Source organism: Schistocerca piceifrons, chromosome 4 (assembly GCF_021461385.2).
Source record: "Schistocerca piceifrons isolate TAMUIC-IGC-003096 chromosome 4, iqSchPice1.1, whole genome shotgun sequence".
Classification (NCBI taxonomy): domain Eukaryota; kingdom Metazoa; phylum Arthropoda; class Insecta; order Orthoptera; family Acrididae; genus Schistocerca; species Schistocerca piceifrons.
Genome location: NC_060141.1, coordinates 754,510,408 through 754,525,368, shown reverse-complemented (window position 1 = coordinate 754,525,368; position 14,961 = coordinate 754,510,408). Strand labels below are relative to the sequence as shown.

The following is a 14,961-nucleotide window of genomic DNA, read 5'->3' as shown; positions in this document are numbered from 1 at the left end:
GCATTTCAGCAGTGTACAAGAGATAAAGGAGAGGATAATGTATGGAGCTCTGGGGTACAATTGCGGTAGTGTAGAAGGCACAGAAATTGATATTATGGATAGCGAGGAATCTCTTCCCTGTCGTAGGGTTAAGTAATATGGAAGTTGAGGGTTGGTGCCAAAAATATTTTGTTGACAGACCCATATTATTTTCTTTTGCTAGGTTCCTTCTTTTCTTACATTTCTCACTTCTCTTCCCATACACATCCAATTGGGCTGGCCAAACTGTTATAGATCCTGGCCCATTCAAGAGCTTTGACCTTACAGCCAGATCACAGTGGCCCTGGATTTCGACAGGTGTTCCCAGTTGCATCTGGAAGGAGGTCCCCAATTACAGCATTACCTAACGAACAAAGGAGACCCGCCTCTAATCCTGACATTCTAAACGCGCAGCTGTCGCGACAGCCACTGGTGATGCTGCTACATATGGCTTACCAGCAGAAGGGAATAAATTACCACTCCACATATTGAAAAGATGTGTCAATACTGAAGAGAACTGAAATATGTTTTTTATTAAAACTGTCTTCGTAGCTCTAAATACATTCACTAAACTGACTTTTTTAACAGCTAAGGAGTCATCACCAGAACTACGTCCAGATTGTTAGAAGATAACGTGTCGCCACCTTGTGACAGACACGTGGACACCATGGCCGTGAAACCTTCTGACAAGTTGGTTGTACCGTATTGTGTACGGTACTGGGACTCAAACCTGGGACCTACGCCTTTCCTACGCAACTGCTCTAACATCTGAGCTATCCAGAAACGACGCATTACCCGCCCTGACTGCTTTACATCTGCCAGTACCTCGTCCCCTACCTTCCAAACTTCACACTCCTCCTTCTTACCTTGTGTCATGAGGACACCTGAAGAAAGGATACTGAGGAGTAAGGGCTAGTGCACTGGCAAGGGGATCGTTCCCAGCAGCGGAATAGCACTGATTCAAAGCTTTCCGGAAAATAACACAGTTTTAATTTGCCAATAAGTTACAAATCAGTGCAGACACAGCTGCAGAGTAAAGATTCATTCTGGAAGCAGGATGAAGTTCTAATCGTGACTCGTGAACAGCCGAAACCGGTGAGCATTGCAATTATATTTAGTACGAGCAAGACGTATTTAATGAAAACATATTTGGGTATGCCAGATACAGTACTCTAGCTGACAATGTCAAAGTTCTGGAGATAATTAGCATATCTGGTATAAAGTTACTGACCTGTTAGTTTACCTCATAAGTCTCGTGGATGTTCACCTTCAAAAATCTTCTTTGGGTAATTAACACGTCCGTTCTATTTAAGTGACACAGTCAATTTACGTTTCATTCATTTGCATTTATTGCTGTAAACCTACGATGGTCAGCTTGAATTTAGTAATTGTAAGAATTAATACCTCTCACTACAGCACTGCACATAATGTATGAATAACAGAGTTTTTCAAATGGTAACACTGGTAATGAATATAATAGCTACAGACTATAAATAACGAACACTGACTGAGTAATAATATAAGGACACTGCTGATGCACTAGCGGAAGCTCACTAACTCACATGTATGCTCACATTCTCACAAACTCACTGAAAACTGTGTGATCGAAAACCTAACTGACTTACTACCCTTTAATTATGTCAGCTGAACACTGACTGCCTTAAAGTCTGTCCGTGACGCCTGTTTATGGACGAGCCTACAGAGAGCTGCAAATAGATAAAATACAAAGCCATAGCCGGCCGCGGTGGCAGAGTGGTTCTAGGCGCTTCAGTCCGGAACTGCGCGACTGCTACGGTCGCAGGTTCGATTCCTGCCTCGGACATGGATGTGTGTGATGTCCTTAGGTTAGTTAGGTTTAAGTAGTTCTAAGTTTAGGGGACTGATGACCTCAGATGTTAAGTCTCATAGTGCTCAGAGCCATTTGAACCAACCACGCTATACCTTTTTAAATATTAACGAAGAAGATGCAATAAGGCATAAAACTAATTTGGATAAACTACCAGATGTATAATTAGAAAATGGTAAAATTAAGGACAGCATTTTGTGGGAGAGCAATTTGATGTGTACGGTGATTCGCAAAGGGCACGATAAAGTTTCAAAAAAGTGAAATCTTCTAATTAGAGTAATTAACAAAGTAACAGGTCTTTTCAGTAAATTTATATCTTTTTGGTAACAGGAAAATCATGATTACAATACAATGATACTGGGTTGTGGAAAGAATTATATTTTAAGATTTGAACATTCTGGAAAGCGAAAATTTTCACTATGAATAACTTTTGAAACAAAAACTTTTTGGAAAAAGTAAGACGTTTGTTGAAAAGACGAGAATGAGGGCTTTTATATGCGCTATGTCAATCTTAAAACAAACAATTTTTAGTATAGCTGAATTTTTACGTTCAAATGATGTATGGGTAAAGTATGTCACAAATACTTCTTTAAATAAAAAGTTTTAATCTGGACTTAATCCACTGTTCTCATCGGCAAACAATAAATTAATCAATGAATTATGCATTTTAGTTATATACTGCATGAAAAAGAAAGTACTGATTTCCTGTGATCGTCGTGTATGTGGTATTAACAAAAGAGATCACAAAAGGAAAAATAATAATATTGACATGTGGAGCCATATAACAATGAGTAGGAAAAGTTAACCTTTCCTCGTTACACTGAGGAAAACGAACCTTAGGAGCGCTGTAATACGAGCAACTTAATCAAACGTTTCGTTGCAATTTTTTTTTAATTCTTAATTATAGGTGTTAAATGCAGCGTTCCGAGCACCTAATTTGCTGTGAAACTTGGAAACTTAGGAAATGTAAATAATAACAGATTCATTCAGTCACAGACGAAAGATATACGATCAGTGTGGGAATAAAAGTTGTTTCGATTTATGTCTATTATCATTTGTAGTAGCCATTGTGCGTTTCCAATTTCTGCATTTAGCTAATGTTACAACACCGAAGAGCATTTTGCAACAAGGTACTTCACAGATAGCACTCAGTGCACATCAAAGTGATGCGAGGAAAGTACGTGTGTAAACAGAAAAATGGCCAGCATTTGGAGACGGAGAGTGCAGTGGTGTGGCCTTGTACGTGACTTCCAATTGGTGTAGAAGCGCCGCTAAAGACGACCGCGGCGGTGGCGGCGCTATTTCTGTGATGGTGGCAGCGGCCACCAGGAATCCCGTTGCCGCCTTTGAAGCGGCTCGTTTCGCGGCTGGCTGCCTCGAGCTCCAGCTCCAGACAGACGCTCTGCCCCTGGAATCCTAATCGGGAAGATGAGACACCAAACCACACCTCCCCCTCCCGGCTGCGTGACGGCGTCCGCTCTCAAAGAAACCCCCACCCCCGCCCTATATCGGCCGTCCTGGAGCACTCAGCGCAGCAAAAATGATTGTCTTCGGCGACGCCGTTTCGTGATTCGCTTAGTTATAGTACGTTTCTTAAAACCTGTAAGATATTAGGTTGGTACCTTGTAGCGACGAAGCGTGTGTATGACAGAAAGTGTCGACAAAAGCTGTTTGTACTAATTATCTTTTATTTATTCAAACATTCTTGACTGTTTCAGGTTTTAGCGCCCATCACCTGCAGATAGAGCGTATATAGTCAATGGGTACTAAAATGTCTCATTAATGTAGCCGGCCACTATAATCTCTAATGCACAGCTTGTTGTATGGTGGAATAGCAAACAACCTGCTTCACCGTTCGATCACTATCACGTTCCTCTTACAAAAAATGGTTCAAATGGCTCTGAGCACTATGGGACTCAACTGCTGTGGTCATCAGTCCCCTAGAACTTAGAACTACTTAAACCTGACTAACCTAAGGACATCACACACACCCATGCCCGAGGCAGGATTCGAACCTGCGACCGTAGCAGCAGCGCGGCTCCGGACTGCAGCGCCTAGAACCGCACGGCCACCGCGGCCGGCGTTCCTCTTACAACACCATATAAGTTGTGTTGTGACTTGGCAAGACAGCCAAGTCACAATGAGAGGAAGCCGAAAGGCACGCGTTAAGCTCACGCAGATTGGCGTGAGGTCTGGAACAGTTAAAGGAATTAATAGTAGCAAATAAAGTACGTAGTTGATGTAATACTTAACTTTAATCCACAAGTGTAGAACATCTCTCTTGACGGTACATGTCATAACCACAATATAAAATAATATCAAACGCTATGGCGCCTTGCTAGGTCGTAGCAAATGACGTAGCTGAAGGCTATGCTAACTATTGTCTCGGCAAATGAGAGCGTAATTGTCAGTGATCCATCTCTGGCTAAGTCGGCTGTACAACTGGGGCGAGTGCTAGTAAGTCTCTCTAGACCTGCCGTGTGGTGGCGCTCAGTCTGCAATTACTGACAGTGGCGACACGCGGGTCCGACGTATACTAATGGACTGCGGCCGATTTAAAGGCTACCACCTAGCAAGTGTGGTGTCTGGCGGTGACACCACAAGTTGTACATGAGGGCGACTACATCGATGATACATTTTAGTGCTGTTGCCACAGGTGATGCGCGTTAACGCCCGAAACAGTGCGGCAAAAAAGATTTGGACAAATGAAAGGGAATTAATACATTCAGCATTTGTCTTCACTCATGTATAAAAAAAGTAAACTTCATCGGTTAAAACATTGGTCGGAAGAATCTGCCTGTGGCGTACGACGGCTCGCCGCCAGGTGCGAGTCTTTCTAGTCGACGCCATTTAGGCGACTTGCGCGTCGGTGGTGGTGAAATGATGCTGAGGACAACACGACACCCAGTCCCCAAGCGGAAAAAAATTCGACCCAGCCGGGCATCAGGCACAGCGACCTTCGTTTGACCTTCAGCCACGCTGTTCCCTCAGCTCCTGAGGCAGTCCTAATCACAACAAAACACGTACCATCATCGTCGTCAAACGTAAATAGGTTTGTCAGCGTAAATAATTTCTTTTTCTCGTTGATTATCGAGTACCATTACACTGTATTTTGAAGCTTTTTATTTTAAGATTTTATTCAATTTGCTGATTTTGAAAAGACAGAACGATAGATCTACTGAACTTACTAAAAAAAAATTCTAAAGCCAAGATCGCATCAATATTTCTTTATTTAAAACAATCGGTTTCGGCAGACTTTGCTGTCATCTTTGGGTCTATAACAAAGTACGTATACGTGGAATATGTCTCATAACATGAACTGAGACGTAACGTTTGAGGCAAAAGTTTTAGCTTAGCACTACAAAAACGAAAGTCGAACAATACATTTTTGTACCTTAAAAAATCTTTTTGTCATGAAAGATGTTCATTTTAAGTTGGTCCTCAAGCCAAATTGTCATGTGTATAAAAATAGCACATTACAAAAGGCTTGTTATAACTAAAATGCCGCGCGGGATTAGCCGAGTCATGGACTGTGTGGCTGGTCCCGGCGGAGGTTCGAGTCCTCCCACGGGCATGGGTGTGTGTGTTTGTCCTTAGGATAATTTAGGTTAAGTAGTGTGTAAGCTTAGGCACTGGTGATCTCAGCAGTTAAGTCCCATAAGATTTCACACACATTTGAACATAAAATTTCACACACACACAACTAAAATATTTAAAAACATAAACCATCTCATGCAAAAGGCCATATCCATGTTCAGGGTGTTTCCGTAAGAGCATGCAAAACAGTAACAGGACACAGAGAATGCTCCAATGAACAATTTGAGGTAGGGAGCCTGGGGTCGGCAAAGCCAGCTTAAGAAGTAAGAATATGTGGAAGTAAACTTGTATACCGCTTTGTCTAGCATTAATGTTTTCCAGTTTATTTACAACTGTCATGCGTACAAGTTTACACTGACTGTGCTGTTTGTTCACATGTACATTCTTTATTTCCTGCAAGGAAACAAGATGGACGTGGCTGACTACCAGGTGGTCATGATGCAGCTTTTGTTTATTTTACTTGTCCATAAGATGCCTCTATTGTATCTTGTTTACATTCTCCCATGACAGGACGCGCTATGAATCAACGACAGACCCATTCATTACTCAGTGATTTTCATAGACATACAGTACAGCACGATGGAGCAGTACCGGTACAGTTCCACAAAACTTGCTGACTTCACCTTGTGTATGGGGATGTCGGTTGCAGTGCTCTCGTTGCTGGAAGCCTGTACAGGGAACGATTTCCTAACAGGCATTACTAATTTCAGTGTGGATGTCCGCAACCATCTAAATGCTGTATTTCCTGGTCGCTGTATTGGAAGGGAAGGCCCTATTCCATGGCCTGCGTAGTCACCTCATTTGAATTCCGTTCTTTCCTACGGGGAGATCTAAAGTTACGTATTAGGCCCCAGTGGATAGAATTGTAGCTGCCTGTGATATGATTCGAAACACACCAGGAATATTTGTCAGGACGCGTCAGAATATTTTTCGCCGATGTCATGCTTGCATTGAGGTTGACGACCGTATCTTTGTAAGATACAGACGGTGCATTGATTGTGTTAATGATGGTATCTGTAATTAACTGTAACTAACGTAAATTAAAAAGTACACACTAATGTCATTTTATTCCTATTATCTCCTTAAGCTGGTTTCTCCGAGCCCAGGTACCCTACCTCAAACTGTTCAGTGCAGCATTCTCTATGTCCTGTTAAATATTTGCGCGCTCTTATAGTACACAGTAGCACATCTGTTTACATAAGGTAAGTCCATCTTAAACGGCGTATAATGTACAACGGGAAAATAGTATTGCAAAGATAACACTTATATCGAGTCAAGGAGCCACTAGATGCCTATTCCGTTGCTACCATGCAATCAGACTTCTCACGTTTAAAATTAACTACTTTAGTGAGTGGCCTTTAAGAATAGTAACAATTACAAAACTATACTTTACTTAGAACTGAAACATATTTTTAATTCGCACAATCCCCTCCAGACCTTATTAATGCATGCATAATAGAAAAGTTAAGGTATTACGCAGAACCTGTGAACGAGTATCTCGAAAACGGAGAAGCTGATCCAATGTTCATTTGCTACTGCCGTGAGCATCTACGGAAAGAGGTAAAAGGAGAGTGAAACTGCTACTACTACTACTACTACCAGGCGATAAATAGTTGGACGTCCACGATTTTTCACAGAACGTGGAGTCTGTAGTCTTGTCTGCAGCCCCGGATCTACGATATTTCCGAACCGGGCCAAAAACTTGACAGTGACGCCGCTCCGCAACCCCCACCTATCCTCCTCCCAGGCGTCTGAGATAGGACATCAAAAATTTTAAAAAATCGATTTTTCAAAAATAAGTTCATTTTGTAGCGCACGTCTTTCTCAAGGGATTTATATGTAAATATATATGTTCGAGGAAATGTAAGACACGTTATCTGATCTTAGGGGTGCCAAAGAGCAGAACCACCTCTCTTCACACAGCATTCTTCTGCCGTATGGCACTGTATTCCGCTCTGTGGAATTCAAGCGTGTATATTTTATAATGGAGACCATGAGCCTATATCCGAGGCAGCGGAAATTGAAATGTCCTGTGGTGCCTCTCCTGCTCCCGGTCGGTTGGTTTGACATCCTACGCACCTTTTTTTTTTTTTAAATCCTCAGAATTAATACTTGGTGGGATTATTTGTGATTGGGAGAATAGGAACCCTTCACAAAAGTTGCGCTCATTATTGCCTATTAGCTAATACCTTTCTCTTTTATGTAAAATAAAATTAAATATAGGAAACATAAAACCAGTAAAGGCAGGAGACATTTCTTTGATTCTTAGGTCACAGTAGTTTTCTCTCTCTATCTTGTTGCGGCTTTACACGACCTGCTTTTCTTTCTGCAAAAGAAGCTATTACCTCATTAAAGTTTGTCAAACGTTTTCCTATATGAAAAATCAAAATGTCTTTGTCTAATACTGAAAAAGTTGCTGAGACGAATAGTGTCAAAGACTGGTGTGGTTTCTCGATCTGATTGTGTCTATTTTGTCACTGTCGCTAGATGAAACGAAATAACTGTTTCTAATATTGCAGCAATTGTAACACACACCAAAAAGCGAGACTGTTTTGGCAAAAATGGTCATTTTTATCTTCTTTATTTACATAAATAACACGACAGGGTATAATTCAGGAAGTAAATCAAATGCCTATCAGGCCTACTACTAGCAAAAAGTTTTATGTTACGAAATAGTTTCACATTTCATTCGTACGCTCCAGTTTCTCAGGCACGAGATGGAAAAGTAGTAGTACGAAATGGGAGACTGGAATTCGAGAGTAGGAAAAGGGAGAGAAGGAAACGTACTAGGCTAATATGGATTGGGGCTAAGAAATGAAAAAGGAAGCCGCCTGGTAGAATTTTGCACAGAGCATAACTTAATCATAGCTAACACTTGGTTCAAGAATCATAAAAGGAGGCCGTATATATGGAAGAATCCTGAAGATACTAGAAGGTATCAGATAGATTATATAATGGTAAGACAGAGATTTAGGAACCAGGTTTTAAATTGTAAGACATGTCCAGGGGCAGATGTGGACTCTGACCACAATCTATTGGTTATTAACTGTAGATTAAAACTAAAGAAACTGCAAAAAGGTGGGAATTTAAGGAAATGGGACCTGGATAAACTGACTAAATCAGAGGTTGTACAGTGTTTCAACGAGAGCATAAGGGAACAATTGAAAAGAATGGGGGAAAGAAATACAATACAAGAAGAATGGGTAGCTCTGAGGGATGAAATAGTGAAGGTAAAAAGACGAGGGCTAGTAGAAATCCTTGGGTAACAGAAGAAATATTGAATTTAATTGATGAAAGGAGAAAATGTAAAAATGCAGTAAATGAAGCAGGCGAAAAGGAATACAAACGTCTCTAAAATGAGATCGACAGGAAGTGCAAAATGGCGAAGCAGGGATGGCTAGAGGACAAAGGTAAGATAGATACAGCCTGCAGGAAAATTAAAGAGACCTATGGAGAAAAGAGAACGACTTGTATGAATATCAAGAGCTCAGATGAAAACCCAGTTCTAAGCAAAGAAGGGAAAGCAGAAAGGTGGAAGGAGTATATAGTGGGTCTACACAAGGGCGATGTACTTGAGGACAATATTAATGAAATGGAAGAGGATGTAGGTGAAGATGAAATGGGAGATACGATACTGCGTGAAGAGTTTGACAGAGCACTAAAAGACCTGAGTCGAAACAAGGCCCCGGGAGTAGACAACATTCCATTAGAACTACTGATGGCCTTGGGAGAGCCAGACCTGACAAAACTCTACCATCTGGCGAGCAAGATGTATGAGACAGGCGAAATACCCTCAGACGTCAAGAAGAATATAATAATTCTATCAGTTTCATAAGCCACAGCTGCAAAATACTAGCGCGAATTCTTTACAGACGAATGGAAAAACTGGTAGAAGTCGACCTCGGGGAAGATCAATTTGGATTCCTTAGAAATGTTGGAACACGTGAGGCAATACTGACCTTATTACTTATCTTAGAAGAAAGAATAAGGAAAGGCAAACCTACGTTTCTAGCATTTGTAGACTCAGAGAAAGCTTCTGACAATGTTGACTGGAATACTCTCTTTCAAATTCTGAAGGTGGAAGGGGTAAAATACAGAGAGCCAAAGGCTATTTACAATTTGTACAGAAACCAGATGGCAGTTATAAGATCGAGGGGCATGAAAGGGAAGCAGTGGTTGGGAAGGGAGTGAGACAGGGTTGTATGTAGCCTTTCCCCGATGATATTCAATCTGTATATTGAGCAAGCAGTAAAGGAAACAAAAGAAAAATTCAGAGTAGGTATTAAAATCCATGGAGAAGAAATAAAAAACTTTGAGGTTCGCCGATGACATTCTAATTCTGTCAGAGACAGCAAAGGACTTGGAAGAGCAGTTGAACGGAATGGACAGTGTCTTGAAAGGAGGGTATAAGATGAACGTCAACAAAAGCAAAACGAGGATAATGGAATGTAGTCTAAGTCGGATTATGCTGAGGTAATTAGACTGGGAAATGAGACACTTAAAGTAGTAAAGGAGTTGTGCTATTTGGGGAGCAAAATAACTGATGGTCGATGTAGAGAGGATATAAAATGTAGACTGGCAAAGGCAAGGAAAGCGTTTCTGAAGAAGAGAAATTTGTTAACATCGAGTATGGATTTACGTGTCAGGGAGTCGTTTCTGAAAGTATTTCTGTGGAGTGTAGCCATGTATGGAAGTGAAACATGGACGATAAATAGTTTGGACAAGAAGAGAATAGAAGCTTTCGAAATGTGGTGCTACAGAAGAATGCTGGAGATTAGATGGGTAGATCACATAACTGATGAGGAGGTACTGAATTGGGGAGGCGTTTGTGGCACGACAAGAAGAAGGGACCGGCTAGTAAGACATGTTCTGAGGCATCAAGGGATCACAAATTTAGCACTGGAGGGCAGCGTGGAGGGTAATAATCGTAGAGGGAGACCAAGAGATGAATACACTAAGCAGATTCAGAAGGATGTAGGTTGCAGTAAGTACTGGGAGATGAAAAAACTTGCAAAGGATAGAGTAGCATGGAGAGCTGCATCAAACCAGTCTCAGGACTGAAGACCGCAACAACAACAACACGAAATTTCTATTTAAATTTGGAATCGTTATATTCTTCCATACAATCTGTGTGATGTCCCCGTTTCTTCTCCTTCATCGCTCTAAGAAATAGCCTTGTCACTACTAACTCTGTAAGTATTCCTGCCATTGTCAGAAATTATTCTCTAGTTAACTTCCCTAACCCTGCCAGAATCACCCGTTCGGTTATCTCTCGTTTATTCAAATGTTCAAATGTGTGTGAAATCGTATGGGACTTAACTGCTAAGGTCATCATTCCCTAAGCTTACGCGGTACTTAACCTAAATGATCCTAAGGACAAACACACACACCCATGCCCGAGGGAGGACTCGAACCTCCGCTGGGACCTGCCGCACAGTCCATGACTGCAGCGCCTGAGACCGCTCTGCTAATCCCGGGCGGCCCCGCGTTTATTCTCCGATTAGGCGTTATTACGTGTTCGTGCAATGCGTTTTCCGCATTATTCCGAGAACAGGACTTAAGCGGCTGCTGACCGGGGACTGTGCAACTGGCCATTAGTAGAATAGCGATCTGACAAAAATTTTCTGTCAAAATTTCGTTTTCTTGGATATACTGAGAAGATAATTTATAATCTTTCTTACCTGTTATTTCTGTTAGTTGCTTATTTCCACTTCGGTATTCTGAATCTATGGATTTCGCTAGTAATTATAATAACGCTGATCATTCGTATACCCTATCAACAACATAAACAAAAAGCGGTAGGCATTCACCCATTTGGGTTTATTCGGCTCAGCTCGCATAGTCCCATCCCCTTTTTTCTGCGGGAAGGTTTGTTATTTCTGGATGCGACGGGGATTAGCATGGTGGACACATCACGTACACATCAAGTATTCAAATATCAACTTATGATTCGTTCGGAAATCACATACTCGGAAATCAACTTAGAATGTGTTGAGAGGCACCCACATGCCTTGCTCATACTGTGGCATCAAGCAGTCAGGCTTGCAAGATGAGTGGTCTGCCAAGCGAGTGGGTTCATTCTTATTTATCGAGTAAAATGAACTCTAGTACTCACAATTAAGCTACAAATTATTCTTCTGTATGACTATTACGCAACGGAAACGCACATCTGACTATTAGTAATTTACACAACTCTGACTGTTCACTACGCACTGGAAATACCACATTTTCTTTTTTATTTGACGGCTTTGATCAACACGTGGCCATCGCACTGAATATGAATGGCGCACACATGATACATTCTGGATATCATGGCAACATACAATTCGAAGGAAAAGGCCACCAATCTTTTTCTTTTCACTATCTTATTTATTCCGATAAATTCTATAACCTAAACACACAAATTCTATAACCTACAACAATAGCACATGAGAAATTCCGCCCAGTGGGCATGGCTTTACATTGGTGATTCTCTATCTTACGGTCTCTTAATTATTTAACGCTACAGTGCACTTTCTGGATAGGATGGTGGATCTTTTGCTATATCTCACACTTCAACTCTCACAACCATCATCACGAAACTTTCCTCAAGACCGAGCGGTACTGAAGGAACAAGCATAACCCACTACCTCTGAAACTACCTTGCTACTCTCCCATGCAAACCACACATACTTAAATTTCATGAAATACATCACACCGGCAACATACAATACAAAACAAGGAATAGTCACAACGTTATAATCCCATCACCTTCAGCTTTCCCACTTCAATTAAAATTCATCCCAGTTTCACACGACACTGCCCCACTTCGTAACTTTTCTTTCCTACTACGAACTCTGGAGGATATATGCACGTCTTCCTGTGCAATGCAAGCCAAGTGGCGTTGCTGGATAGACGGCTGACTCACCTTGCTTCTCTCTGAGTATTATAGTTTGAATCAAGCGTCACACGGAAGCATAACACGCAAAGTAATATTAAGAACATATTCATCACACACGTGAGTCCTCAACTGATACCATGGACGAGTACTTATCTTTATCCTTTGTCTCATACACAGATTGAGACTCACACAGTACTCACCACATGGAAGTACTCGTCTCTAATTTCAAGTCCTGCACACGCCATTTCTTAAATATTTCCAACTTACAGTACACGCGCTAGTAATTCAGCTTAACTTAAGCACTCGGAAGTATTTCAACTTATTGCTACACGTGGTTTCATTGTACCGTTGCTCACTTCCGAAGATTACTACGATCCCATTAATATTACCTGCCTGACAATTAATTCTCCTCACAAAAGTTCCTGAAATAGAGAAATTATTATTCCAAACTACTCCTAAGTATTTCACATGCATACCATGTCTCCACTCTTTTGTCCTTACGGAGCACGCCTAAGACAGGTCTTACCAACACTAGATCCAGCGGCAGAGTGCCGAAACATGGCCGTTCTTCAGGTCCTCTCGCACCTCTGCCGAAGTGGGGGAGCACCTTGCTACCGTATCGGTTAGCCACATTTCAGGTGCTCAAAGCTCAGGTAAATTTCATCTCTTTGGTCCCACCAAAGGTGGCCAAAGGATCATCTCAAAGATGATCATATATTCACATTCACTATCTGCAGTTAGCAGACGACCATACATTCATTCATTCATTTAACAGATCTCACCAAACTGGATGTAGGGATTTATTTTGTGGGAGTGCACATGTGATCAATTAAATAAATAAATTGTCATTCTTTCCCACACTGATATCCGGCTTCGCTGTATTAATTGAAATTGAGTTATTTTTACAAAAAAATGTGTTGTTCTGACAAGAATAATGAAGTATGTTGTACCTATTTTCAATGTCGGGCGGTACTGTACCCTTTCAGTGTTAAAAATGTTCAGAAATCAATTGAGATGCGTTTCAAAATCATATGATTAATCGATAGATCAACTTGCGCTTGGTACTAGGCCCATAGTGAAACAAGGTTGTTTGCTTAAAGAATATGAATTTGCGCCCCCCCCCCCCCCCCCTGAAATTGCCTCCCGGGGCAGATACTACGGTTTCCGTCCCTCAGTGCCTGCTTGTTTGTTCTGTAAAGTAGAATAAATGGTGATCGGTGACACTTTTGCCTAAAGAGCACTATGCTGGTGCACGCACAACAGATGATTTGGATCACACTATTCATGGTACAGTGTTGAACATGGAGCTCCACAGCAGACAAAAGCCTACATTTTCACTTGCTGACCAGGCGACAGCGTCAATTACGATTTCAGAGGGCACGAGGCCGTCACGAATCGACCGTCGATCAATGGAAACGTGTCACCTCTTCGGGTGAATGAAATTTTTGCTACACTAGGTCCACGAGCGGAGCCATCGAGGTGAACGGCGGCTGGAAAACTGCAGCGCGCCACGGACGAAGGCAGATGGGAGCACTACTATGCTTTGGGAGACATTCTCCTGCGCTTGCATGGTACCTGTGGTAGTAATCGAAGACACACAGATAGCTGCGAATCACCTGCATTCCTTCATGTTTGATGTCTTCCACAAAGGCGATGACATCTATCTAACTGCCCGCGCCTCGGAGCCAGAACCTTGCTACAGTGGTTTGAGGAGACTTGTAGTGAACTCACGTTGATGTCCCAGCGACCAAATTCACCTAATGTAAATGCTATGGAACCCATCTGGGCCGCTATCGGGCACTATCACGGGGTACGCAAATCAGCGGCCCGGTATCTACGCGAATTACGTGGCCTGTGCGTAGACATGTCATGCCACATACCTCCACAAACATACCAAAACTGTCGGATCGCCAACATGCAGAATGAGCCATGTATTTCGTTCCTAAGACAGACAGACAAGCTATTAAGCAGGTGGTCATAGTGCTGTGGCTCATCAGTGTATATTAATGACTGTCATGTGCGTTGTTCAAAATAATGGTTCAAATGGCTCTGAATACTATGGGACTTAACTTCTAAGGTCATCAGTCCCCTAGATTTAGTACTACTTAAACCTAACTAATCTAAGGACAGCACACACATCCATGCCCGAGGCAGGATTCGAACCTGCGACCGTAGCGGTCGTGCGGTTCCAGACTGTAGCGCCTAGAACCGCTCGGCCACCCTGGCCGGCTATGTGCCTTGTTTCACAAAATTAGTTTTCATACAGATAGACATGCTATGTCATCTTGTTATAGTCCGCCTGCTTAGCTGAGTGGTAACGTGCATGCCTATCATGCAGCGGGCCCTGATTCCCGGCCGGGATGTGTCTTATGTTGTCCTCATCATCATTTCAGTTTCATCACTAGCACGCAAGTCGCCCAGTGTGGCGTCGACTGAAATAAGACTTGCACTCGAGGGCGAACTTCCCCGGATGGGGCCTCCCGGCCAACAATGCCACACGATCATTTTATTTTTTTATCTTGTTATAGTATGGAACAAACCCCTGTGTCCATTATATTACTACATGTTTTATGATATTACGATTGCCCCATATATCTTCCATTTTAGAGACCTGCCGTGA

At 42.0% G+C, this 14,961-nt stretch overlaps 1 pseudogene; it reads right to left on the bottom strand.

Annotated features, from left to right (window-relative positions):
* LOC124796151 overlaps positions 1-14,961 on the bottom strand; it is a 186,259-nt pseudogene that overhangs the window by 157,729 nt on the left and 13,569 nt on the right.